Genomic DNA, 27,584 nt, shown 5'->3' on the forward strand with positions numbered 1-27,584 from the left:
TTCTGCCTCAGGTCTGTCAAAAATATTCTGTCCATTAAAAAATCTATATGGAGCCAAGAAGAACAAATACAGTGTTTGCATAATAGAGGCAATAATCAGACTGTGTGCACATGCTCTTTCCTTTCCATTAACATACATAGCTTTGCCTAGACCAGGGCTAAGAACATGCCTGGCATGCCTGAGTGTGTGCATAGCATAGCAACACCTCTGTGGGTTTCTGCAGCAGACTGAGAGTTATTTATTTGATATTCAACCAGATTTGAGAATTCGTCCTACCATTCTCTCTCCAAAGGTTGGCCCTGCTATCTATATATGTGGATGCTTTTTCTGCTTTAACAGTCAGGAAATGAGTAGCCTTCAGGGGTTGGAAGCCTGATTGCTGTGTCCCTCTGAATTTGGAGAACTGAAGCTGCGACTCCTGTCCCCAGCTGTCAGCCCTGCTACACACAACAGAGGGGAACAGATGATGGCCAAGTGCTCACAACAGCCAAATAACAACTGGAAGCAACTGCCTGTACTAATCTGGCAAAAGCAACAAGGTTTTTGGTTGTTTAGCAAGTTTGAGTCTCATGGTTTATAACATGAGGATGGCTGTAATAGCACAATGGCTCAATATTGGAGCTAAGTAAGTTTACTAGGGCCTACTAAGTGGCAAAGACTGGGAGCTGTATGCCAAAGAGGAGCTTTGCATTGGGAAACTGCTGTGCTGGTGTCACCAGTACACAGAGGTTCAGTATATCTTCTCCCTCCATATGCAACAGTAGTGGTGTGCAAGCACAGGGAGATGTGGCACAACTTCCAAAGCTCACATGGGAGGTTCCAGATCATGGAGTTCAAGACCATGGCTTAGATTTTGCTTCTATCATATCTACATATATATGTAACTACGCCCTTCTTTTAATTTATATCATGAGCGAGTGCCTGGAACATAGACACATGGGAAAACTGGGAGAGAAAGGTCTTTGGAAGAACAGGAGACAAACGGACAAGAAGAGACAGTCATACACTGGGAGCCTGAGGAAGAAGCAGCTATTTGCCAACTGGCTAACCCAGAACACAGAACATACATACACACTTTTCACAAGGGATGGGTTGTGTGCTGGATACTAGTGAGGGATAGAGAAGGACAAGACTTTTGAGAAAACCTGCAAGAGGTAACTGGAGGGAAGGCAGTATTAAGAATTGCTACAAGAAGAATGCAGTTGTGTACCAGTCTTAATGTGCTTAAAGCGTAAGAATTTTGCTTGAGAGAGCATGCATTTCATTTTAAGATGAATCAGTGTTGTTTTAGGTGACTCAGTTCTGCCTGCGCTGCTCTGGATTTGACATGGGACATTTTCAGCAAGTTGTTCAATATGAAGTTTTGTTTTTTGTTCTTCCTGTAGAAAGGGAAATAAAACTATAATCGCAAAAAGTGACACTTGCATATAAAGCAATGTGGCGATCCAGTGAATGTGAAAGAGCACAGCCTAAACCTTTGACTGAGCACTCATGCCTGTTTTCTTTACCTACATCAGCTGAAACAAACCAAAGGCTCCTCTGGACATTGTAAGGCTTAGGAAAAGGTTTGTGTGGTTCTTACACTTGGGGGTCTTGTATCTCAGACCTCATTTTTACGCCTAAGTATGAAATTTGGGAATTGTTATACTCTATTATCTGAATGTAGACAAATTTCTGTTTTGCTAAAATGTTGCTGATATCTTGAATACATAGCCAAAGAAAGATGTGATCTGAGAATTCTCCTTTGAAAAATAAATGGAAAGGCAAAATATTCAAGAAAATGCATGAAGAGTGGAGGAAGAGGTTGACTTGAACAGACAGGTAGAGCACGAGAAAAAAAGCAGGAAGGAGAGATGCTGACTGCCTGGATTACTTTTCATTGTTTTTATAAAGGTATTTACTGTTGCCTCTTTTGGTTCAGCCACTCTCTATCTTTCTTAATACTTTGCTTAATTCTTTTCTTCCTATGTTTATAACAGAAATGGAGAAATACCCACCAGTGCTTAAATTAAATCGAAGGAAAGGGTTCTATCACTACTGCTCAGCATCCTCTGGTGCCAGACTGCTGTTTAAGGCTGACCTTAGTAGTGGGATCATCTAAGGATTAATGAAAGGCTGCTTTGTCACATGGGAGGTGGGGAAGCTGGTCAGGTTTTTTGTGAAAATCAGTGCTTTCAGCCATTGTTTTACCACACATCAACATAATCAATGTTATCAGTCTTATATGCTTGTCCTGGGTCACACACAAGGTAAGTAGTTGTCCGAGGACTAAGACAGGATGTCTAAGCTGGTCAGAGTTCTTTCCTAACAGTAAAAGTTTCTGCTGTAGAGTTGATGAGGCACAGCAGTGACAACTGCAGCCACCAAAGGCTGACCAATGCCTTCTGGTATTTATTTGGTAATTGATTTCTGGACTGCATGGTGTTAACTAAATCATGGAGGTTTGAGTGGGTTAAGATAATAATGACAAGCAAAAATGTAAGAGACTCATAGCTTCCCTTTTGCTCACAACTCTGAATTCAGATCAGAAATCACAGACAACTTTTCCATCATTACCTCTTTCCCAGAATTTCAATTTCTGTTTAAAAAACCTGACTACATCATTTGTTTTATTTCATCTCAATAGAAAACACAGCAGCAATGCATGACATGCTTAGAAACTGGAGCCATGCATTTTGGTCTGTCTGAAACATTGCAGCTCTTTGGTACTAGCCACCTGTAAATCCCCTCCAATTTAGGTGATAAAGATACTCATGTTCCTTTTAAGGTCTGTGCCTATAGCCCAGGTGCGCTCACTCCTTCCTCCTTCTTCCACACACTCTTTACACATTTGTATTTACTTCCCTCTACATTAAACCATGCTATTTAAGTACTATTTGCAGTACTCAGAGATTTGAAACACAATGATGGTAAATTATTTAGCAAACAATTAGAGGGAGGAGTGCAAACAAAGCCACTCATTTCCAAAAGTATCTTAAATCGCTTGGTGCATGCTCAGAACCCCAAGTAAATATTAAGATAATTAATCGCTGTCAACTTGTAAGTCACATAAAAAGCACCTTCAGTCAATTATGCAAACATGTTCCTCATACTTCAAAAGGTGTGAGCACAGCTACCTGCTGTTTCTGTCAAGGTCACACTGAATTCACAACACTCTTCCCATAGCGTAGAAGTTCAAATCTGTTCTGGTGGTTCCTTTAGGATTTTCCTGCCTTTGTTCAGCAATCGTTATCAATGAATGAAACACTTGCTTTATACCTCCAATGAGTACTTCAAATATAACCTTTGAATAACCTCCAGTAATTGGTTGACAGATGACGTACGTATGAGTTTGGATGTAAAAATTGTTCTAACAAAGTCCAGACAAGCACAGAGACATAGAATTCATGATCAAAAGGGCAACCACGGCACCTTTCCAGGAGACAGCTCTTCCCATGCTTTGTTTTGCAGAAAAGATTTTAGCATACAGAATTCAGGAGTACCTCATCACTTGATAGCAATGTAGACATGCCTTCAATAACTACTTAAAGTATTAAATAGAACTGCAAATTGCTAATGCTGGGTGTCTTTGTGTTCCTAACGTCCTGTGAGGGTGTGCTTCCCCCCACCAGCCGTAACCACCAGTGGATGCTGTGGTGGCTGCACCCAGCTTACCCTGCACTTTGGGGGCAGGTGGCAACATGGTAGCCAAGGGCTGTCTGGAATGGTGCCCCAGACGTCTTGCTGGTATGCAAATATGGCTATAAGTCACTCATCTTACTCTATAAATAGTGGACGGCACAGGGTCCGCTGAGCTCTCCTATGGGCTGCACGCCAGGATCTCTCCTTGAGTAGGGACTCCTCTCAAGGTTACTCCTCAAGGTTGAGAGATCCCTTGCCACCACAGATCCTCACTAAGTGATTAATAGCATGCTAAACTTAGATGTCTTAGCTAAGTGGTATAAAGGATTGATTGTGCACACATAATCCTTTAGACATAAACTGTTGACCAAGTCTGTGACTAGGAGAGGATCCAGCTGCACCTAGACTCCTCTCTGAGAAGGGGTTTAAATAATAAGAAGGTCTGCTTTGAACCTCATGACTCAATAGGAAGGTGTCCCTGACAGTTTTGTCTGACCCTGTCCTCTATGCAGTAAATAAGCAAGTGTACCTTGCCATCAAATCTTGTTAAATAGTGATTTAACAGTGTCACATTTACCATTGAACATTGCCTTACTACTTTATATCAATAAACTTTATGGTTGCTTCCCTCTTGTAAGTGAAGTGCCTCATTCCATCCAAGACACATCCATATCAATCAATCTATCTGTATAAGAAATAAACATAAGGAATGTTGCTGCAGGTGCACCAACACTCCCACCAAGAGAGCACACTTTGGGAGGAGAGCAACTTCAAAGACCCATCTTCGTTTTGGTGCATCCTCATAAGCCTCCCAGGAGGCAGCAAGTAACTAAACTTTCTTGCTACTTTACTATCAGTTTTGCTAATGTAAAGCTATAAAGCCACTTCAGTTCTTTTGCTATTAAGCAGTACTTAACCATTGTTGCTCTTAAATACAAGTGTAGTTTAATGCATTTCTGTGAGATTTCATTGCTCTGACTTGTTAGTGAAGGAAAGCAGCATTATCAAGATGGAGCTGTGCAATTTGTCTTCTGGCACAGGACTCTACACAAATCCTGACATAGTTATTTGCATGTGAAGTGCTTCATGTATTAGTGCTAAGCATAAAGACAGGCACAGAGTGCCTCACCACCTTGCTCAAAGAGAGCATGTCTGTGTGGCTGCTGCATTAATCCTGTGACCCACAAAGGAAGAGTGCAAGGATTAGGTTTCCAATGAAGTTAGGCACACAAATACTACTTTACTGCTCCTTTGGCTGCATTTATCACATGAAATACTCAACCTCCACTGCTCAGGCACTGCCAAGCATCACAATGGCCAGCTCTATGCATTCAGATTCCTTGACCCTGGGCAACTCATTTCTACCTCTGAAAGAAGGAATTTTAAAAAAAAGTTTAAAGTATCTAAGTTCAAGTAGCTCAGAGCTCCTTCTAGGGGTCTGAAATGATGCTGTCTTTGAGACAGAATCTAAACCTGGAGGAGGAGGCACCAGGAAGCATAGTATGACCTCCCCTCACCATCAGCCCATGAGGTTGGGGAGAGTCAGCAGCACATCTGTGAGCTACCATGGCTCAGTTGCCTGGTCTGTCATCTGGCAGTGTGCTGGCTCAAGCCTCTGTTTGCTCAGGATCTCTGCACAGCTCTGCATGGAAGCCCAACCTGGGAGTGCAACTTTTGAGATGCTTGTGGTCATCGGCTTATTTTTATGTGTCTCACTAGAATGCTTTGCAGTTCCATCCTCAGCATCTGGAGTTCACCCGAAAGGAACCAGCAATGAACCTAAACTCATTTTGGTCTCTGGAGCTGATGTTGCATTTGAGGAGCTAGCTCATGCCATATGCAATGAATAGCAATTTTATGCCCCAAGGCAAATTTACTGCAGGATCACTTTTTCATGGTGAGAAATAGCCATGGCTTTAAACAAGGGGACAGAGCTTTTCAGCATCTGTATGCTTCTAGCATCAAGAACCGTAAGGGCTCTCTAGAGACAGGTTTCACTGTACATTAACTTTTGTAGTGTGTCAGCTTTCCAGTACAGTTGGAGAAGTCAATATCAGAGCTCAGGGTGTTAGGACAAAACACACCAATAAGGCAATAAAATTCTCTGGACTAGCTAACGTGAGTCAGAATTCTTGGTTGACTCTTCTCTGCAAAAGTCATCCTGATTCTTTACGGGTCAGAACAACTTAAAAGGGGTTGGTGTCCACTCACACAGCCATGAAGAGGTGCATTTGGCCCACAGACAAGTCAGAGCTCCCTGTTGCTGGACAGCAGCAGAGGCAGCAGCTGGGGCAGATGGAAACCTCATGCTTGAGGTTAACGCTGATCCATGAGAAACTGTTTTGCACATGCACAGCATAATCAAATAGATTTGAAACTTTCTAGAAGCTCAGAGGAAAGTTCAAGAGCTAAACTGAGTCTCCCACACAGGAGGGACAGTAGGCTGATTTGGGACACTCAACAGAGAGGTTGACTTCATGCTCTTACCTGAGCGTGACATGCAATTTCAGAAATAGCATTTTTCCATTCTGAAACTGCACATCTAACCGACAAATTATACAAAGCAAAGTAGGTAATACTCTCATCACTGGTAGGGAAGGACTAACCAGGAGTCTAGAGAGAGAGAAAGACACTGAGCAAAGTCAGCTCAGACAGCAGGTATCATGGGAAAGTCCAGCTGCCTGAAAACCAGAACTGAAAGTGGCATCTCTCCAATAATCACAGAAAATAGGGGCAAAAAGGGGTTTGAGGCTACCTGTGACTGGTACAGTGGGTAGGTGATCTTGTGGTTTATTTCCTTAGCCTTTGAAGAAACAAGAAGGCTGTTATCACTGTAGGACCAGGCTACAGGCTTGAGGCCTCACCATGCTCCTCTAGCAGATAAAGCAGGCATTGCTTAAATGTTGTATAATCTGGTACTCCAGTAGAGAGATGACCTCCAGTGCAAAGGAGTTATTGCCAGATTACTGTTCAATAAGACCTCATTTTTCATATGTGCTCTTAGATGTCTTTTCTATTCACTACGAAAATTGCTGCAGTTGGATGAGCCCTCAGATATCGATTGTCTTTGTGTCTTTTTTCACTGTCCAGAGAAGTAGACATTTTTTAAGCAAGTGGAGCTCAGAAAGTATTTAATATAGAACATTATCCTCCAAAACTGCACATGCATCATTATGCACTATTGAGTAACTACTTTCCACTCTTGTTTGCAGACTTCACCATTCATCTGTGTTTAGGTCTTGTACTTAAATTCCATTCACATCATCCTCTTGAAGAGAAGGGATTTTGTAAGGGCACTGAAATCTGCTGCACCCTTTCTTGCTTCCTTAATGCAGCCAGAATGGTATAAGGTACATCAGTGTACACTAAATTTAATCTGTGTTAAGATGTCCATCTTTCTCAGAGGAGAAAATAGATTACTCCAATGTTCAAGCTTTTGCAATAACAAAATGTGTCACCTAAAACTGTAGCTAAATTGGTAGATTGGGTAGAAAGAATTATTCCCATGTAGATTCTAACATTGTATTTTAATAAATGTTTTAAATAAAGAGAAGGCTACTTCCCATGCTTTGTTCTAATGAAATATTTACCATGTTGTAATTGCAGTCCATCCCTCAGGCAGAAGGATACTTCCAGCTATATAATAAATATTCTACTATGCCTCAGCTAGGCTTTTTGAGACAGAAACTTCTCTTGGTAGGTAACAGTTGTTTGATAATGGCTTGCTCTGAAATGACCACTAAGGAATATGTTCACTAAATGGATTTTAGAAACAGCAGAGGTGAAAGATGCATCACAGATTATCACATTTAGCTAATCATTTATACTTCAAAAAAAACTTGACTGCTATTCCTCACAGAAGAGGAACAAACCATATGAGTCAAATTACCAAGTTAATTCTCAATTGCAAGAGTACTTCACAAAATCACTTCCAAAAAATTCAATAAGCTCTCTTGAAAAAAAACAAACCAGGTAAGCTAGAGAGGACAACATGCAGAACTAGATCCTGCCCCACTGCCATAACTCTGCTACTCAAATCAACTGAGAGCCTAGATTTCATTCAATGTCAGAATACTTTCTTTTCCTTTCAAAACACTTCTAAAGGCACAAAATCTAATTTAATCATAATAAAGGGCATCAAAACAGGCCTGGATTTATTTCCACACTTGAAAGCATGTAGTCCATGTCCAAGGACAAGGAGAATGCACCCATCTTTTGAGTCACTCCTACAGGTTGTTCTCACCTCTTTGGCCACTGTTTCCCTCTTCCACTAGTGCTGATATGGGCCCAACATCTTCAGGATCATGTCAATAATTGATTTTAGTTTACATAAACCAGCTGTAAGTATTCCTGTAAAACTGAATTACTTGGAATAGTGGCAGTTCCTGTGATACTGTAGAGAAGACAGAAAACCTCACAGGAACTCCCATATTGCTTCCTATCTCTATTACTGATCACAGCTTCTCTGTCATGGGAAAAACCGTGGCAGGAACAGGCAGGGAGAGAGCACGCAGCAGGAGCAAGAGCTGTTCATTTCTCTCAGTTCCCTCTCTCATTCCCTGCCTTTCCTTTCTGGGCTTTGATCTAATACTTCGATCTGACAAATGGAAAAGAACAGAGGATCGCCAGGAGGTAGCAATAAATATGCAGCAGTACTTTTCTGCCTTTAGATTTCACCTTCATTCATAGCAGAAAAATTGCCTCAACGTATTCTTCTTTACAGAATGGGGAGGAGGACACTTTATGCCAAGCAGAGATGTATTTGTTTCCTCTTAAAAGAAAAGATCAGCCACTTACTTCTGTATTCAGAAGCGTGTATTTACAGAGTTGTTACATTGCCTACAACCAGACTTTAAATATTTATTGCTTGTGTGGTTGAAAAATAATGCAATCAGATGACAAGCAATCCTCCACAGGTTCTCCCTCTGACAATATTTCAAGCCATGGGGGAAAGCACAGTGCTGCTGGCTGCCAGCTTACTCCACTAGCTGTTCTGCAGGGACAGATCCTGCTTGGATGTACATTCCTGCACAACTGGGAGGGGAACACAAACCTAAGGAGCTCAGTGCTTCACATCTCAGAAAAGATCCACAGGCTCCCAAATCAAAACCGGGGAAAGGATCAACACAACGGTGATTTTCAGTTTTGAATACTCTTGATGGTCCTCACAGAGGATTATGATGGCTGGGTTGGGTAGGGTTTTTGGACTGCAGAGTCTGTACCAGCCAGACAACAGTTCCCCATCACCCCATATGTCCATGAAGGAAACATCCTGACCAGCAATGAAGACAGACGTCGGAAAGAATAGGAAACATTCAGCTGGCCAGACTAATCCCACAATGTGACAAATATTTTTCTGTCCAGGAACAGCCACCAGTGTCACTGCAATAGGAAGCAATGTCACAGGAAGCTGCAGCACATCTCAAAAGATCATACAACAGTTTCAAACAGCTTGTGTGTCACCAGTGCTTAACATTTACCTTCAGGAAACCACAAATGTATTTGTCTGAATTAGAAGAACCACTACTAAAACAGGCTAAGCCTTAAGGACCACTCAAACCCTTCCTCAAACATACACTAGCTGTATACTGTGAGCTTCCTCCGTGGCCAAGTACAACCTGGGAACTGTGGGATACCTTCTGCCTATTTTGCTAACTTTAGAGAAGATGGAATCAGATGCAAAATACACTTCAAAAGTTTAATTAAAAAATGTAAACAAGCTTTTAGATCAAGGCTTCTAGGTTTTAGTTATCTTTGTGGGAAATGGCGATGCTTTAACTTTCCCCTGTTTGTGGTGATTCAGATACAGCTCAAACTTAGCTCTGTAAGGGTGTCCAGTCGATACTGTGTTGTCCACAGTGCATGCTACATCTTTCTGAAGTGAAAACTCTGAACCAGACTGTTAGACACAGAAATGTATGTTTTTTCTAAAATGATAAGAGGCACCTGCAGAAAAATGCAGATGCATAAGTACTATCTTAGTGCATATGAAAAGTCTTGAAGTTTTCCTGTTATTAATTTGATAATTTCTCTTGTGGCTATAGACAAGAGAAGTTTATTTCATTTTTTGCCTGATACCTTGCCAAGCTCAACACCAATTCCAATTTCTCTTGTCTGGGTCCTGCAGTTATGAAACTCCTGATTTACTTTCATATAGTGAGAGTAGTGATCTTTTTGTGCAGCACGTGGGTTGACAGAGGCTTGTTGGCTTTTTCCAAGAAAGATGAAGTTATTACCTGTGATACTCTGTAAATACAAAGAGATGAGATCCAAGCACACCATTCTTCTCACACGTGGGTGGAGATGGACCAGCTGAAGTCACTATGGAAAGAGTATAAACAGCTCTGTTAGCAGTGATGTAGCACCCAGGACTCACAACCTTAGCTCTAAGTACAGGGATACTGAAATAAGTGACAGAATTGCTCCATGCCTCTCCTGCCCTATCACAGGACAGGAAAAATGCTTTCCAATGCATTTCCACTGTTAGAAAACGTGCAAGAATGCAAAAATATTCTTTATGGCTTTTAAAAGACTAGAACAAGCAAAACGTTGGCAAGGACTGCACAGAAAGGGTTAAGCCTATGTTATGAGGTAGCCATAGACAATGGAAATAAAACTATCATGCCTTACTTTAAAGGCACAATATCAAAACTTCTTAACTTCCTAAATATTGCAAAAGAAGAAAGCATACAAGAAGAACTTACATACTCCAAAGAACATAGGCTAAACACATGCCAAATTCAAAAACACTCAGGGGGAAGGCAAATTTTCACATCTCTTGTAAATGAAAGGCTAAACCAGCCAGAAAACAAGGGCTGAGAAATGCAATGAAAACCTTGAAGCAATGCCAATGAGATGGCAAAGAGAGAGGACAAGGGGAGGTGGCCAGTGGTGAGCATCCTGTGCTCAGAAAACATGTAGGTCAAATGGGAAGGTGAGCTTCTATCATGAAGTTAACTACACTATGAGACAGTGTTGTAGTGATTTACTGTGCTGAACTGGGTTATTTCTGTTTTACTCCTGAGAGTAGAGGCATTCTCAAAATCTTTTTGTACATCTGACAGAAAGCAGGTATTCCTTAATTTGCCCAGTTTTGTCAGATGTTGTACTGGTTTAACAGCACTGGATTGAGATATATTATCTAGATTACTTAAGGGGTTCACAGATTTGGCCAGAGGTGACCTTATGCCTTTGCTTTGGTGGTATCCCAGCCTGAGCAGAGCAGACCCTCTCCCATTTGCTGCCCACCACATGCTCAGGGGGCAGCCACTGCAGGAGACTCCAATGACACATACTCATTTGAATGAGGAAAAGCCAAAGATTTGAATGAGTTGAACTCATATACAACAGCAATAAATATATTAATCACTAAAAGTAATGCTATAGTTTACTGAAGGAAGATTTCCTCTGTCCCTTATGTCCCAAGCTGTACTACACAGGAGAGCCATGGGCTGTTCATCTTGCATGAGGTGTCTTCAGGTAATAGATTTAAGAACCTGCCTTTCTAGAAAAGTCAGAGCCCCCTTCTCATGGGTAATGGGAGTAAAAAAGAGCTAAAAACCCATCAAAAAGTCCAATGCCCTATCTAAGAGAAAACCTTTTTCCTGTTGGCAAGGGTAAATCCTATCATCTTTTTCATCTTTTTGGACAAAACACTTAGCTCTCTTCCTAACCCAAACAGCTCAATAGTCCTTTGTCTCAGGTTTATCCCTGTGGAGATGAAGGAACAGGGAGGAATGGGGAAATTGCCCCTGCCCCTTTCTCAGCTGCCTCCATAGACTTCTGACTACCATATCATACTCCCAACTCTCCTCCTCTGTATTTGTTCTCTGTAGAATCTGGTTTTGTATGCTTTTTTTCCCAAGCACTTCTTGCTGCCTCAGCATACAGGCTCCAGTAGCATCTCAGCTGTGCCCCAAAGGTAGCTGCCCTTCCTCAGGCTGCCCTTGCCAGGCAGGGTCCCCATGTGGAAGGTTCCTGGTCCAGCAGTTGTCTGTCTGTCTGCAGCCAGGGGAAGGCCAGGGCCAGCACAGCAGGTCAGCAAAGCTGAAGCATCTCTGGCTCTTCCCCATTCAGGAGATTCAGCCTCAGACACAAGTGCAGGACGGAGTTGTGAAACAGAACATATAATTTTCATCACATAACACCTTCAGGCTGTTGTCTCCAACTTGGACTGCTCTGAACAGAGCTGGATTCACCACAGTGTCCTTCTGTACACTGCTGACATGGTCATTGATACTGTAGCAGTGTGACGCTGTACCCGGCCAGGAGAATGATAAACAAATGTAGTCCCAGATGAAACACAAAGGAAAATTAATTAAACATGTGTATAAAAATAATTACATGCTACATAAAGACACATGCAAACTGACACTCTACAGATGACTCATACTTCCCTGCTTTTTCCCAGTGTTTCCTTGAAGCCTGCTCTTAGTCATCTTGAGGAGAGCTAATTTGCTCACGGACTCATGCTGCCTTCATTAAGAGCACGTGCCTGGTTCCAAATCCTCTTCACCATCAGCATTGCCACATCTGCTGTAAGGCAGCATGTAAGATCTCAAGACCATTGACAGATCTGCCTATGTCTTTCAGAAGTTTTCCAATCCCCTGAATCAAAAAAAAACCCACATCTGAAACAGAATCACAAACAGACAGATTTATGGGACAGCAACTTCTTTACAGACTACTGGAAATGTTCGATTAGATTAGCTGTGACCTCGTGAGCATGAAATTAGCTTGATCACCATCACTAGGTCTGTAAGCAAAGGCTAACACTGCAGGAAGAATGGGATTGTACCAGACAATACACCAAAGCTATTTCTTTTTCCTAAACAGCTTTATCAAAAACCACAGAGTCCTCATTATAAGAGACTTCGACATCCCCAACCCTTAGCTCTTTCTCTATGGACTAGAGTGTGTAAGGAAGGAATTTTATCCAGTCCATGCAATGCAGCAATCATTGCATCATTGCAGCCACACAGACATGTATACTGATCTTCCTTTGGGGTTCACAGCATTTCACCAGGGGCTAGGATTGTTGCACTTCAGTCCAAGAGTTCTTGGTAGCTTAATACCACCCTGCAGAATCCTCTCTGAAGCTGCCACAATGCTAGGTCTCCCTCACCAGCCTTTTTTTTTCCCCAGCAAGAAAAGCTTTGGTAAGGGGTACATGCATTATCACTAGATGGTGTGGATATATTTCTAGCAAGCTTTAAATAAGGGAAGGAGCAGAGATGGTAGAAAGGACAAAGTATTCCAGGTATGCAATAGGAACACCCCACAGCTGCTTTGGCTGTGGGAAATGATGATGCTCAACACAGCTGGTGCCACTGGGGGTTGAAACAGGATCAGAATAGAAAGTAGGGCCTTGGGCAAGGAAGAGCTTTTCAATTTAAATCTGATGCACACAAAGCAGAGAGAGCTAACAATTTAAGCAAGTCTGTTTCACTGCAATGTTTTGTAAGGAATCAACAAGGCTGATGTTACGAGCCAGTAAACCAGGAGAAGGGAGCTGCAGAAAGGAGGAGAGGGACTGAGGGGGAAATGAATGAGTGCTCTGGGACATTTGTTCCCTTCTTCTATTTGAGAGAAATACTTCTTTAAAGTAGTAATAACCTCCCTGAAAAGCAAATTGGACTGAAAGCTTTAGTGGAGCTGCAGGATGTTGCCCTGCTCCAGTGAAGCACTTAAGCACATACTTACTTTCAAGCTCATGGGCAGCCCAGAAAGCCAACAGGACCATGCACTTTCTTGGAGAGAAATATGAATATGAATGCTCTGCTGGATACAGACCTAGGAGCTAGATTCTGCCTTCAGCTCCAGTCATGCCACTTCAGTAAAGGCTGTACTGACAACTGGGAAACACCACCCTGCATGTACGTGAATGTAATGAACAAAAATCTTACCAAAGGAAAGCCACTGAGTTGAACTAATATCTTTAACTTTTACATAATAAAATTACATTTTTCAAGGTAGTTTTCAAAGAACCCTTGGATATATGCTGTGCATCCTTCTGCTTCTGCCACTGCTTGGGAAACCATGGTTTCTAAAAAGTACTTATTTCTTACAGGGATCTATACATTTTGCTCTGTGTAGTTTGAATTGATTGACACAGATATCTATTATTTTTACAACTGGGTTATTTAATTTCTTTTCTGAAAACTACTTCTCAGCATTAGCATAACGTCATCACACAGGACTTGAGTAAAAAGACACACAGAAGGAAGAAACCATCTGGTTGAAAGGAAGACTATCCATCCTCTTTCTGTACAGGGGACAAGACTCTAAATAAAAACTTACTGATCTGAAAGGATATTGGAAAGTACCAGTCAGACTCTGTTCTACTGTCAGCCACACTTCAGTACATCCTTCTGCAAGCCCAGCATGCCTATTGATTGCTTTATTTGGTTTCCAGGCAGTGGAAAGATCACCGTTTTCAGACCTTTTGCTATATTCTGTGAAGTGACAAAAAGGTATACAAAAGTTTTGAGCTTATTTGGTAATTGCAGAGTTGTCTCAAAACCAAAACTTGTTCTGAGCTGGTATCCATTACTGTATGTTAATAACATGGGACTTTGATCCTCTTCAGGTTTCATAACATCAAAACAACCCTACCTCTACCATTAATTTTTTAAGGCTTCTTTGTCTTCAGACAAGCAACAAAGTTTGAGTCAATTAAATTCAAATTACTAGCCTCCACTAATGAAGGTCAAAGAAGGTTTAACTCCTGATAAACAAATTTACAGATGATTCCAAGCTGAGTGGTGTGGTTGACACACCTGAAAGACAAGATGCCATCCAGAGGGACCTGGATAAGCTCAAGAAGTTGTCTCATGGGAACCTCATGTGGTTTAACACACCCAAGTGCAAGGTGCTGCACCTGGGTTGGGGCAACCCCTGGTATCAATACAGACTGGAGGATGAACAGGTTGAGAGCACCTTTGCAGAGAAGGACTGGGAGTGCTGGTGGATGAAAGGCTGGTCACATTCGGGAAGGCACCTTTTCAGTCCACTCGAGTCAGAGCAGTGGTGACTTCTGGGAATGATGATGACAATAGGTGTTGCCAAGGGCCCTTCAAAGCTCCTGAGAGCCACTCCTCAGAAAACATGTGTTTTGAGGAGAGACATTTAGGAGCACCTTAAGCACCTTAAATCACTGACAGCTTTCCTGTGTTATTGCTTTATTTTTGCTTTTTCAGTACAGCATTTTAAAAAAACAACAACCCACTGATGAACAAAGATATGGTATTTTCCCTCTGGGCAGCGTGAAATGAGGAGCTCTGGTACCAGTAGGTGATAGATGAACTCCATGGAAGCATGAGGCAGACACCAACTGCAGCAGGACTTCAGTGCTGAATAGAAGCCTTTTTGAAGCCTGTAGACACCCCAGACATGGTCTCCTGATACCCTGGCCCTTGCCATAGTCTCTTTCTCCACAGCAAGGCCATCAGAGCATGTAACTCAATTAGGACAAGAAAAATGTGCCTGCTCCCCTCACTCCCTTCGAGAGCTCAAGGGCCAACATCCAGGCACAGGGCAGAGGAGGCTGTGTGCTCACAGGCTGAATTTTGTACCTCTGAAGATTTGCTCCAGTGTTGTCAACATCCTCTCACTCTCCACTGCAGTTTAGTGCTCCCAGACTCATGGGAGAAGCAGTCTGACGCACAAGAGTTATGCAGTGAGGGGTGGTGTCAGTCTACAAAAGATTTATGAGTGACCAAAAAACCCACAAAACAAAATGGAAAAAAAAAAAAGCAAACCCAAAAGCATTCATTGCTGAATACTCTTGAATACTCTGCTGATTGACATAGCAAGTTTTATAAGCCAAGACTCAGCCTTCTGCAGCTGGCACTGCCTCTTGCTGAGCAGTTCTGTTTGTACATGGAACAGGATGGATCAACACTGGAAGGGAGACAGGGCCAGGGGCTCCTGCTGCCTGGACACAGGTTTGGGCTTCATATGATGTAGGGCATGGCCATCTCAGGAAGGAAACCATGATGCTGGATTTAAAGCACAAGAGCTGTGGGGTTTATTGTTGGACCTGAGAGGTATCATCTCTCTTTGTAAGTGGAGAAATGGGAAAATATAACGGGAGAAATTTTGGAGCAAGTCCAGAGGAGGCCACGAAGTGATCAGATGACTGGAGCATCTCCCCAGTGAAGACAGGCTGAGGGAGTTGGGGCTGTTCAGCCTGGAGAAGAGAAGGTTGTGTGGAGACCTCATAGCACCTTCAAGTATCTGAAGGGGCCATAGGGAAGCCAGAGAGGGACTCTTTGTTAGGAGCTGCAGTGACAGGACAAGGGGCAATGAGTACAAGTTGAAAGAGAGGAAGTTTAGGTTAGATATTAGGAAAAAGTTTTTTCCTGTGCGGGTGGTGAGACACTGCCCCAGGTTGCCCAGGGAGGTAGTGGATGCTCCAACCCTGGCAGTGTTCAAAGCCAGGCTGGATAAAGCCTTGAGCAATCTAGTCCCCATGGCAGGGGAGTTTGAGACTAGATGATCTATAAGGTCCATTTCAACACCTAAAATTCTATGATCCTATTGAAATCAAAGACTATTAGGAATCTTTCTTTGATACCTTCTACCACATACTCATGGACTGCTGTTGATGGAGCGATTTTGGTATGAACCTTGCAATCCAGGAAGTCTTCAGTGAGGTGATTATTCTGCAAAATGTTAGGGCTTTTTTCTCCACAGAATGTCTTTGATGCCAATCAAAATTCATTCAGGAAAAAGGTGGGTGAAGCATTACAGTTTTTTATAACTGAGTTTAGATTTTGATCTGAAACAGCTTTTCAGTCTGAAATTAACTTTGCTATTATGAAAAAGAAAAACTGCCAAAAAATGTTTAGATAGTTAAAACATATAAAAACAAATTGCAACAAAAAAATTGATTGTGAATGCCATTCCATGACAGCCTCTGAAATGCTGAGGGTCTGCTGCAGCTCAGGTCAAAAAACATTGCAAAGAATAACAAATGCTCAGTGGGTAGAAAAAGCTTTTTCTCAGCATCTCTGATGATAGAAAGTCACAGCACTGTGAGGAAAGCCCCAGGTTTGGGTATTTTAAAACCCAAGCACAACAGCAATGGATTTGAATTGAGAGGCACTAGTGTTAGGCTCCTGCCTTGCTGATAGCTCTGGTGGTATTTCATATCTTTGCACCAATGGAATCAGACATGTTAGTAATGGTGATATTTCAAATTCTGAAAAGTTAATTACGTGACTATTATTGCCTGTCATCACGTGCAAAGGGCACCAGGCACTTGATCTATCAAGGTACACCAAGGGCTGCTGCCCAATGGGGGAAGGTCAGCCAGGAGCTGAGCACTGGCTGTGGTCATCAGATTTTTTGCCTTGCTCTGTAAATTGCAAATATGGTGCAATGAGCTGCTTCAAGGAGTTTGACAGCTGGGCTCTTCTTCCTAAAAACAAAAGAACCTAATCAGTGCCATATCAGGTCACTAGGGCCATATGATCAGGCTTAAGAAATAAGATCCCTTGCTTTGTGTAAACGGCCAAGTACATTCAACCTAAACTTGTAGTGAGGTTTGCATAACTGTATAGTGCTCTAGGATGTGGCATATTTCTCTTCTTCATCATCATCTCCTCTTCATTCTTCACCCACAGGAGATGGGTATGTACTAGAAAGAGGCTCATAAAACTTTAAAAGCATCAAAGGATAGAAAATCCATTTGTGAGGGTTTGTACAGCTCAGTGGAACTGTACATAAATATTATACAATGGAAATATGTTAAAGCCACTGATGAGTTAGTGTGTTGGCTGATGGTGAAACATTTAAAGGAAAATGTAAAACATTCAGCACTGAGATTTTTTAAAGCAGTTTAAGGGAAAAGCTTAGTTTCTGACAGAAGATGTAGATGGAATATTCCTCCATTGTCTTTATTCTTCCGTTGGTTAGGTAGGCTTTGGCATCATTCTCATCAATCATGCAGACTCAAACTAAACTGTTGAAAATAAGGTCAATGAGGCAAAGAAAAATAGCTCATTGTACAGGAAATTTCCTATGCTTTCCTATCTGATTAGCTGCATTTTTGCTACAGCTGAATTGTCACCTGTCAAACAGTGCCCCAAACCTGCAAATATATATTCATACGTGTATTAACTCTAAAGGAACTTAGCCCTTTAGTCTGAGTTATGTACATGCATAGTCTTAGCAGAGCAAGCTTCGAAATTATGGCCTGGTGTGTATTATGCAATGTCAGCAGAGGTGTAAGAATGATAGTTGCGGGGTCTCATTTTTGAGTTCGAATCTGCTAAAAATATATATGTCTGACACTGTTTTCTTTCATGTAATGCAAACATTTCATATGCTTCTCACTTTACTGACATTTGTTTGAATATGCACAGCTCAAAATGATGAAAGTCCCACAGATTTCCTTTAGGTTCCAGAAATACTAGTATCAGATTATAAAAATACATCTAACAATGTACACTGGATGTAAAAAAAAACCACTGGGTGTCTTTTCCTGCTCACAAGCACAGATTAATAAAACATTGACAATATAATCTTCATTCCTTCCTTTTGCATCCAGTATCAATGATTTTGCATTAGACATGATCATTGCAGAAATAAGAGTAGCATCTGCAAAACTAAAATTGAATTGTTTGGTAAAGGGGGACAAAAAAAAGAGCAGCACATTAAAATCTGAAAACATATATAGTAAATTTTAATCCATATTTTAAATTGACAAAGCCAGAATTATTTATAAAGCCTTTCCCATTAAGTTTGAAGGAAGTAAAGGTGAGAAATCATGGCCTGCTATACAAACATTTTATTACATTTACCCAGCACCAATATCAATCCACAATAATACCATTGCTTCTCAGGGAGAGAAGTATTGTGGGAAGCATCCAGCCTCACCTGCACTGCCTCTGACTGCCCATGGCTCCCATAGAATCATAGAATCAACCAGGTTGGAAGAGACCTCAAAGATCACCGAGTCCAACCCTGCATTGGTCACTAGACCATGGCACTAAGTGCCACATCCAGTCTCAGCTTGAAAACCTCCAGGGATGGTGAATCCACCACCTCCCTGGGCAGCACATTCCAATGACTGATCACTTTCTCTGTAAAAAATCTCTTCCTAATATCCAACCTAACCCTCCCCTGGCAGAGCTTGAGTCTGTGCCCTCTTGTCCTCCTACTAGTTGTCTGCGATGTCTCTTGCTAATACTGGTCCTTAATGCCTTGCTGCCAGAGACTGACAGTGACTGAGACTTGCAATGGTGAGACCTGCATGATATCAAGATCAGATTAAGATATCAGGACCTTTAATATGTTCCTAAAGATCTGGCTCCAGGAGCCATTTGAGTGTAACAAAGTCTCAGCATTAGAAAATAAGCCTGCCTGAGTCTAAATGGTCACTGAGCCTGTGGAGAACCTGGAGTGCAGGTAAATAGCTTGCATTTCCCAGGCTATGAGGGATGATGGGAGGGAAAAGGGTCCTCATCAGCACTCCAGGCAAGTGACCTGGTAGTTGTCAGCAAGAAAAGGATGTTCCTGCTGCTATTTCTGCCATGCAAGAGGGACTTTGTTCCCTGTTCTAGGCAATTAAGAAAGCCCAAAGCTCTTTACCTCACTCAGATGGAAGGAAGCTCTGCAGCTGCCACAAGACAGTCAGAACAGTGCATGGAACACCCTCAGCTGAATTTAGACTAGTTGCAGAAGAAGGGATCTCAGTGAATATAGCAAAGTATCTTCTATGAACAAGGCAGGATGTCCTTTCACTCTACAGAACTTGAATTAGGATCCAAACTTTTGTACAAACCCTTGCTGTATGGGCCAGTTGCAGCTCAGACCCAGCCTGATTGCTCTCAGGGATGCTCTGTCAGTGGGAGACTGCACACAGAGCATGGTGTGCCAGTGTGCCATGTGCCTGGCACTGTACAGGCATATTTCAGGATGAACAGGCACCTCTCTAGGTAATGCCTACATTATGCAGAGTTGTATCACTGGAAACAGTTGGGTGCTTTCAGCCCTACAAATTGCCTTGCACCATCTGAGTCCCCAGGTGGAATGCAAATAAAGCAAACTTAATGCACAAGACAAGAAAAGTCTTACTGGATACCAGATGGTTCATATGTAGATAAATGCATATGGGATTTCAGCCTGGCGTGGAGGTTTCCACACTGAACAGGTTTTGTTTTCCTTGGATCAGTGGTGGGGAAGGAAAGCTACACTCGCTTTTTAAGACCCTTTGGGAGGAGCCTCCAAAACACACAGCCAGGCATGGAACAAGTGCAGGTTCTGCATGGTGTCTGCAGGGTATCTGCTGCAAATAAAGGTGAACAGCACTTTTTGTTGTTGTTGATTGCATAATGAACTGTTCCATACATTTGTAAATATTTGTAAATCTGTGTGTTCTGTTCCAAAGGAGACAAAGCCTCTCAGTAAACAAGAGGTGCTTACACATGTGTAGTGTGTTCCTGGGCTGCCAAAACAGCACTCTTGGGAAGCAATCCAGTCACTCAGAGGCCTGGTCAGTGTTTTCTTTGGAAGATTGCTGCTGGAAATTGCTGCTGAAACATTTTCAATGAGGTTCGTTCTTTCAATTAGACATTCCTTCCAGAAACCTTCCAGGCAACAATAATATTTTTTCTCCAAAATATTGGCTATCCAGAAACAAAGTATTCCAGCCAAGCCTCAAACTAATTAGTAAATTCTGCAGTGCTGCCTCCCTGGAGTTTTAATTCAGTTAACTTTGATCCCTGTTTCCCACTCTGGTCCAAGTTCTCTGCATATTGAGTAATTTACTCTGAAATGTTAATTCTGAGTCAGAAGCAATGAGACCTCCTGACACAGATGAGACCTTGGGGCATGTGGGGTGAGCTCCAGGAAACAGATTAAATGGAAATCTAAGACACATGAACTTAAGCAGTGCTTCAAACTAAAGTTTTATCCAGGTGTAACTGAAGCTTTCTTTTGTATTTGGACACCTACTGAATCAAAATTTCACCTGTGGGCCAGGGGAGAGATGGGTCTGGAAATTCAACAAGTGAAGTATCCCCTAGATTATCAGACAGTAACATGATGATGATTACTGGCTGTCCTTAAAATAATAAAATTCAGCTCCAGAGTAAACTTTTACACCACAATAAACCATGACAGCTGCTCCCAGAGGCTGCCAGGCTGGGTACACATTAAAACTCTCCTAAGGCACGATGAGCCATGCACTGCTGCAGGTGGAAGGAGCAGAAGGTGCATTAGTGAAAGGACTGCCCTGAGAGCCAGCACACAGGGTGGTACATTCCTACATGAACACGTGGTTCCTGAGAAGTTGAGTTTCCAGTGGCAGTTGTAGGAACCAGACAGGAGGGCAGTTAGCTTGGCTTTGCTCTTTCTCCTCACTTCGCTGTGTGTATAATGTGATTGAAATAGTTTTTTTCTTCTTCCTTCTGGAAAGTCTTCTGTACTCATCAGCCAACACACCAGACAGTAGTGGGGAGAATGTCACCTTCCTGTCACCTCGGGAAAATATTTTTCCTTCCCATAACACAAACCATCAAACTACATAGGATAATTTAAAAGTACAGTCGTATTCTTAGTTGACTGAAGCAAAAGGTGATGTTTTAATACCTTATTAAGATATTGGATATTAATTTCCTGCTACTCAAATCGAAACATGAAAGCTCCTGTCACTAATGGACTAATATTTTATTTAAAAAAATGACTTTGGAAACTGTTTGCATTACCTACAAGTCAAGCCAAAAATGAGACTATACGATTTTTCCTTGCCAAAGCAGATTTACCATTCAGCACCTGTAATGAGAAGTTTCATCAACTGTTTATTACAGCAGTTGGTGACTGTAAGGTATCCATGATATATATGTTACCTAGTTGAATATTTCTTATAGGTGCATGCTGAAAACTTCACATAAAAAAAGCATGAGGGTAATTTGGCTCCAGGTGGCACTCAGCCAAGGGCAGACCTGCCCAGGGCTGCCTGGCTAGGCACACCTTCAGATCTTTGTATAAAATATTCCCCTTCCACAGTCATTCTTGAAAACATACTTCTCCCATTCCAGTGTTCATGAATACCAGCTAAAAGGTAAAGAAATTGCCCTCGAAGGAAATCCTTCAATTTTATTTAAATGAATACTTAATGAATCTACTTAAGAAGAACTTGCCCCTGGATATTTCTAGAACAATCTGTGAGCAGAAACCTGTAAAATTAAAATATTAAGTGTTAAACTTTTTATGGAATGGGATAAACTTTTGTCTTTCAGAGGAGTAAAAGTCCTGTGGCAAAGCACACAGCTGCTGCGAGTGCAGGATGATAGACACCTGGACACTTTGCCTATGCCAAGACTGACAGGCAAAGTACAGCAGAGTAAACATGGAATCCTTAGGCTTTTGATCTACCAATTAATTCAGCTTATTTGAGCTATTTGCAGTGCCTGTCTTGGTGAAAGTGCTGGCCCAAGTCTGAAGGTGTGCAGCTGTGATGAGCAGCTAAAGTTCCTGCTTTACTTCGGTGAGTGAGGTGTTCTGTGCTGTTTTACAATGCAGAACTTTAATTTGTAAAATTAATCAAAGCACTTCATGAAATTTAATTCATTAAGCATCTTCATGCCCACAAGAAGATGACAGGGATTATCACTGGATGCACAGGGAGGCAAAGAAATATCGATTTGAGAGCTCCTCTCTTCGCTGGGCGCTGCCCTTTCCAGGCTTCCCCTCTAGAAGATGAGTCCAAGCCTCAGCCAGATTGTTGTGGTGCTTGCTGGAGAAGGAAGAGGAAATATCTGCACAGAAGGTCCTGCCAGGTGAGGGGCAGTGCCTGGAGCATGTGCAGGTGTGCTCCAGGACAGGAGTGCCAATGCCATTGCCACAGGCTGTGAACAGCAGAAGTTTAAACAAGAAAAAAATGCCAAGTGAAGGAAAACACATTTTAGCCATCAGGATGCTCAAAAATCAGAGTTTGCTAATCCCTTAGAATTAGCAATAAATAGCTCTAAGTTAAAACCAAGATGAGCCTCACTTAGCTACACTGAACTGTGCCACTGCTTTCTCACCCTGAGACCTGCAGCTCTTCCAGGGCCATACAAACACAGCCTCAGACATAGTGTTCATGGCACTGTCTTTCTGTGCCATTCTCTGCTTCAAATCTCTTCTTGTTTTCTCACTTCTCTCACCCTGTCATGTCTTCAATAACATGAGATTACTTTTGGTCTCCTTTTGCCCCAGCCTTCATATTGGATTTCATTATCATTTATTTACTGACCTTTTCCCTTCTCCTAATGGTTTTGTTATTGAATGTATGATACCATAAGAGACAGAACACCTCTGTTTATAAGAGGTGCCCTTCAGGGTTTTCCAGGCTTGCTTTTATATCCTGCAATGAAATTCTGTATTTTTGAGACCATTCCTAGCCCCTGGAAACTGGTGAAAAACTCAATACTGATTCCAGAGGAACAGAGCTGATCACTAAAATCAATGAGACTCTAGGGTCAAACTTTTCACAGCTCCCACTGACTTCAACAGCAATCCCCCTTGTGCATCTGAGGACACAACCCAAACCACAAGTCAGTAAACATTTAATTGACCTATTTTTTAAGAGGGTATGGCAGAGTTAATGGGCAATGTACTTAGGCAGCTTGAGGCAGAATTGAGGTCTCATATTTTTAATGCTTCGTATAATTATAGGTACTGAACTCTGAAGAAAAACGGTGATCACCATCATCATTGTACATTCCTGTCAAAAACACAAGTCAGAGAATTTCACTGCACCAACCTCAGTTAAAGCACACGTCAGAGAAGCATAAAGAGTTAATGATCCTCACATTTAAAATACACTCTGTATTTACAATCTGGATTTCACTTAAGCCCCTCACTATAGGCTCTCTAAATTTCTCTTTTCAACTGTATAAACCTCTACTCGCTTCTCTCAGCATAAGTACTTAGAGAGCGTGACCAGATTCTGAAAGCCACAGATTCTGTGAATTTTGTAATATTTTGTGAGAAGCCTCAATATTCCTTTCATTTGCTTTTTTTTTCCCCAAACTATAAATAGAGCCTTCATTCTGCAACCAGTCTCCAAAGGTCACCTTACAATGTTTTGCTATTTCCCGTATTAAGCAGCAATGCTTTTCAGCTGACATTCCAACTTCAAGTCATGCATATGAGCATGATGTGAGCTTGCTTCAGACCACAGTGAGAGGGCTGCAAACAAGACTGCTGTATAATTACCGAGAAAAATAACATCCATTGTCAAAAGGGGCACTTCATCAAACAGAATTTAGCTGCATGAATACAAGTGTCTCCAAATATTTGGTTCATGCTAAAAATATAGCACATTTATTAAAAATATATATTTATAAACATTGGTATGAACAGACACAGATGTTAAGCAACTGAGAAAGGAAAAATAACCATGTAATGTATTTCTCCCAACATTTTATCAGGTTTAGGCAGACCTTGCTCAATGGAATTGTTTTTTTCATGATTGCACCATATGTTCATTCTAAATAAAAAGCTTGTCAGATTCAATGTAAGTAAAAGCAGAAACCAAGAGAGAAAAATCATTTGACCTAACAGACACGTGATCTGTGCTATGAAGCTATCTTTGAGTTCAATCTTTGCGGGTATACAGCATACATTTCTAATTATATATAGTGTAGAGTTTCTTCCTTTTGTTTTCTTTTTTCTTTTTCTTTTTTTTTTTTTTTTTTTTTATAATTGTGTTAAAACAACATATCCCTGGTGGATTTCTTCAAAGCTACAACTTACATAACTGCAGTCATTCTCCCCCCAAAACTGCAAACCAAACTGAAAGGAAGAGGGCAGGACAGAAGAGTTAAGCTTGTTACTGTGTGAAAAAGTCTTGTTAAATTAATTGTGCTTCAGCCTTCGCTGCCTGCAGGCAGTGCTTTTATGATGTGTTAATATAATACAGAGTCAATTCTGATTAAAGGACTTGTCAATAGTCAGCAATGTTTGTTGTCACTCTTAATGGCCGTTTTATCTGGTCTATTTGCATGCCTCCTAGTTTACAACGTTGTGTAAATATACACAAAAATGATCACAATGAGGTTCAGAATTGTCCCAATAATTCCAAGCATTGCCAAGATGGTTTCTTCTTTGCTTTCCTTTTCTTGACTGCCTTTATCTTCTTCATTTCCACTAGTGATTACCATCTTGGTGGCCAGTTTCTTTATCCTCCCCTTCAAGATAACCTAGATTCAGGAACAAAAACATCAAAATGGATTGTTAGTTTGAGTTTCCAAACTCAACAGTGGAGCCAATTGCAGAACTTTTGCCCTATAACACACTATATCAGGACTTCACTTGAAAAGGGTTCACATTTTTACTATTTAGTAATGTTTAATTAAAATGACAGTTCAGCTACCCTATAGTTTACTTATAACCCTCCATAACACCCTCTGCTTACGTGTCAGGAATCATTTGCAACATACATAACTCATCTGCAATGTTGTTATAAAACTGGTTAGAAATGTACCAACGAGGTGTGACTGCACCAGCATCAGTTGGGACTTTGCCTGCACTGGGACTGCAGGAGATCATCTTCTCACATTGTGGAGACCCCAGATTTACATTCAGTACCAGCCATCAAGTGGGTGAGGGAAACAAAACTGAGAAGACCTTGTTTCTTTTTCATAGGAAAAATCACCGAAGACAAAGGCATTTTGTCTCCTGACGAGAACGAAGACAGCAGTGGCTTCCTAATAAATAATTCAAAATAAAAGCAAAACCAAAATAACATCCATCTTGGCTTTTATTTTCCTCATTCTTAATGTACGATGAAAAGTTACTTGCAGTGCAGTGAGCTGAAATGTATCGATCTGCCTGCAGGGAGAATACAGCTATTTCCCAAGCAGCAGCTCCAGCCTCTGAACTGATGAAAAAAAGAAGATTCTTCAAATGTGGGACAAGCCCAGACTCCCAGTGCAGGTGGAGTCACAAACAAAGAAGCTCCCTTGGTCTTCCAGCCAGATGCTGAGATCTGGGTAAACATCTGAGAGATGCTGAGATCTGGGTAAACATCTGATTGTTCGTATTAGAAATGGATAAATTCTATATATCTGTGTTTATCTAACACTGCAAATTTTAATCACATGGTCAAACCAGAGTGTCCCAGAAAACTGAAAAAGGTTGGCTGGTTTCCCAAAGCCAAGTGATCTGCCAACATCTGGATTCAGGCAATGCCCTGCTGTTGTCTCCCAAGCTGTAAACTATCCATGTTTCTGCTGCAGAAAGCAGTTGTAGGACATAGCAAAAAAAATGCTCCCCAACAGCTCCTGCCTATAGGAGGAATTTGTTTTGGTCCTTTGGTGGACCCTCATTCCTCTCTTCACTAACTCAGCAGAGCAAACCCAGTAGATCCTATGCACTGTGTATGTTCAGGGTGGTAAGAGAACAGGCCACCACTTCTGTAGACATGTTGCCCCTAGCAGCTATCACCAGAGGGGAACCCTGACCTGCAGCTCCACCGAGCTCTTGTGCTGCACAGCCAGGGAGCAGCAACCAGAGTACTGAAAGGGTGGAAAGGATGGGAGATGTGAGGAAATCCTGCAAGGGAGACACTGAGAGGAAAAAACCAGAGCCCAGACAAAACAACCAACCTACATTCTGTCACATCTGCAAGTTGTTCATATATAGGACAGCAAGTAACTGCTGGCAACTTCCTAGGACAGGAGTTGTGGTTGAATCCCAGCAGGTACAAGTGATTAGTGGTAAGGCAGGAGTGGAGCTCTGCAGAGGATGCCACCGGCCTTTGTACTTACATTTGCATTAGCATTTATGTGCTTTGTTTTCTTGTAACCAAGTGATTCAGAAGTAAAAAGGAATGAGGTAGTCAGTAACCTGAGGGCACCCACGGCAGACACCAGTCAGTGAGAGCAGGGGAGAACCAGGCAGAGGGGCACTGCATCCAACATCAGAGCACACTCATCCAGCAGGGCTTCAGGTAACCTCCCCCAGGACAGCAAAACTTCAGAGGCACCAGGTAGCTCCCAGCAATGACGGCTCCTGCTGCCCCCCTCCAGGTTTCCTTCCTGCCCTCAGAAACTCCCTGGTTTCCATAATTCCTTCAGCCACAGCCACCTGCAGCTCCTCCTGCAGGACCCATGTCTTCTAGGAGTGGAAGGGTTTTGCCATACTTTCCCCCAGCTGGTGTCCAGAGGAGAGCTTGGCTGCATCAGGCAGGTGCCCTCCCTAACTTATTAATTGACACCATGCAGGCAGTGATATCAAAACAAGCAAATTGTCTCTGGGAAGTCACAGGAGAATTCCCACCAAAGCCATTTACATTAACATTACAACCCAAGCACATCATTCCGTGTGGCATCGGACCACAAACCTACATCCCAAACTCTGACACGCAGCCATTACTTCACCCACAGAGCCATGAGTCACTTGGATATTGTGTTCTTTTCCCCTTCAGTAACTGGGAGGTTTTCCCTCTGGCCAATTGTTTACATTTCACTGTTTATTTGAGAAATCAAGTGGGATTACAAATACAATCTGATAAAATCCCAGGCCCAGAATGCAAGGATTTGAGGGGAGAGTGAAGTCCTTGCTGGCTGGCTCCCACAAGAGCTGAATGTTCTTGATTCAGCACTCTGGTTCCCACAGAAATATGATCATACCCAAGCATCTCGTGAGTCAAAGCCCTTCTGGCTCTGAAAAAAAAAGCCAGAGAACGTCCAATATGACTCTCTACATCCTGTGGTTTGGGCACAGTTTCCCAGTCACATCGACATAAACCCTCAGAGGGTGATGCAGAGCCCCAGCTGGGGTGGCTTTGCACATGCACTTCAGCCACTGGCTCTCTTAGCTCTGGCAGGGTGACCCTGCACCACATGCACCAGGCAATCCTACTTCTAGGGTTAACGTGAGCAGGGGCAGCATGGGGACATCTGAACCCCTGTGATTAACATCATCAGTATTTTCTTAATAAAAAGAATGTGTGCAGCATAAAT

General features: G+C 42.0%; 1 long non-coding RNA gene across 1 annotated transcript in view; it reads right to left on the minus strand.

Annotated features, from left to right (window-relative positions):
• Positions 1–23,912: 23,912 nt before the first annotated feature.
• LOC103803893 overlaps positions 23,913–27,584 on the minus strand; it is a 30,169-nt gene continuing 26,497 nt past the window's right edge. Inside the window, exon 2 of the long non-coding RNA XR_624756.1 lies at positions 23,913–24,818. This is a non-coding gene — a long non-coding RNA (uncharacterized LOC103803893). The remainder of the gene's footprint in view (positions 24,819–27,584) is intronic.

The sequence above is a fragment of the Acanthisitta chloris genome, unplaced genomic scaffold (assembly GCF_000695815.1).
Source record: "Acanthisitta chloris isolate BGI_N310 unplaced genomic scaffold, ASM69581v1 scaffold9750, whole genome shotgun sequence".
Classification (NCBI taxonomy): domain Eukaryota; kingdom Metazoa; phylum Chordata; class Aves; order Passeriformes; family Acanthisittidae; genus Acanthisitta; species Acanthisitta chloris.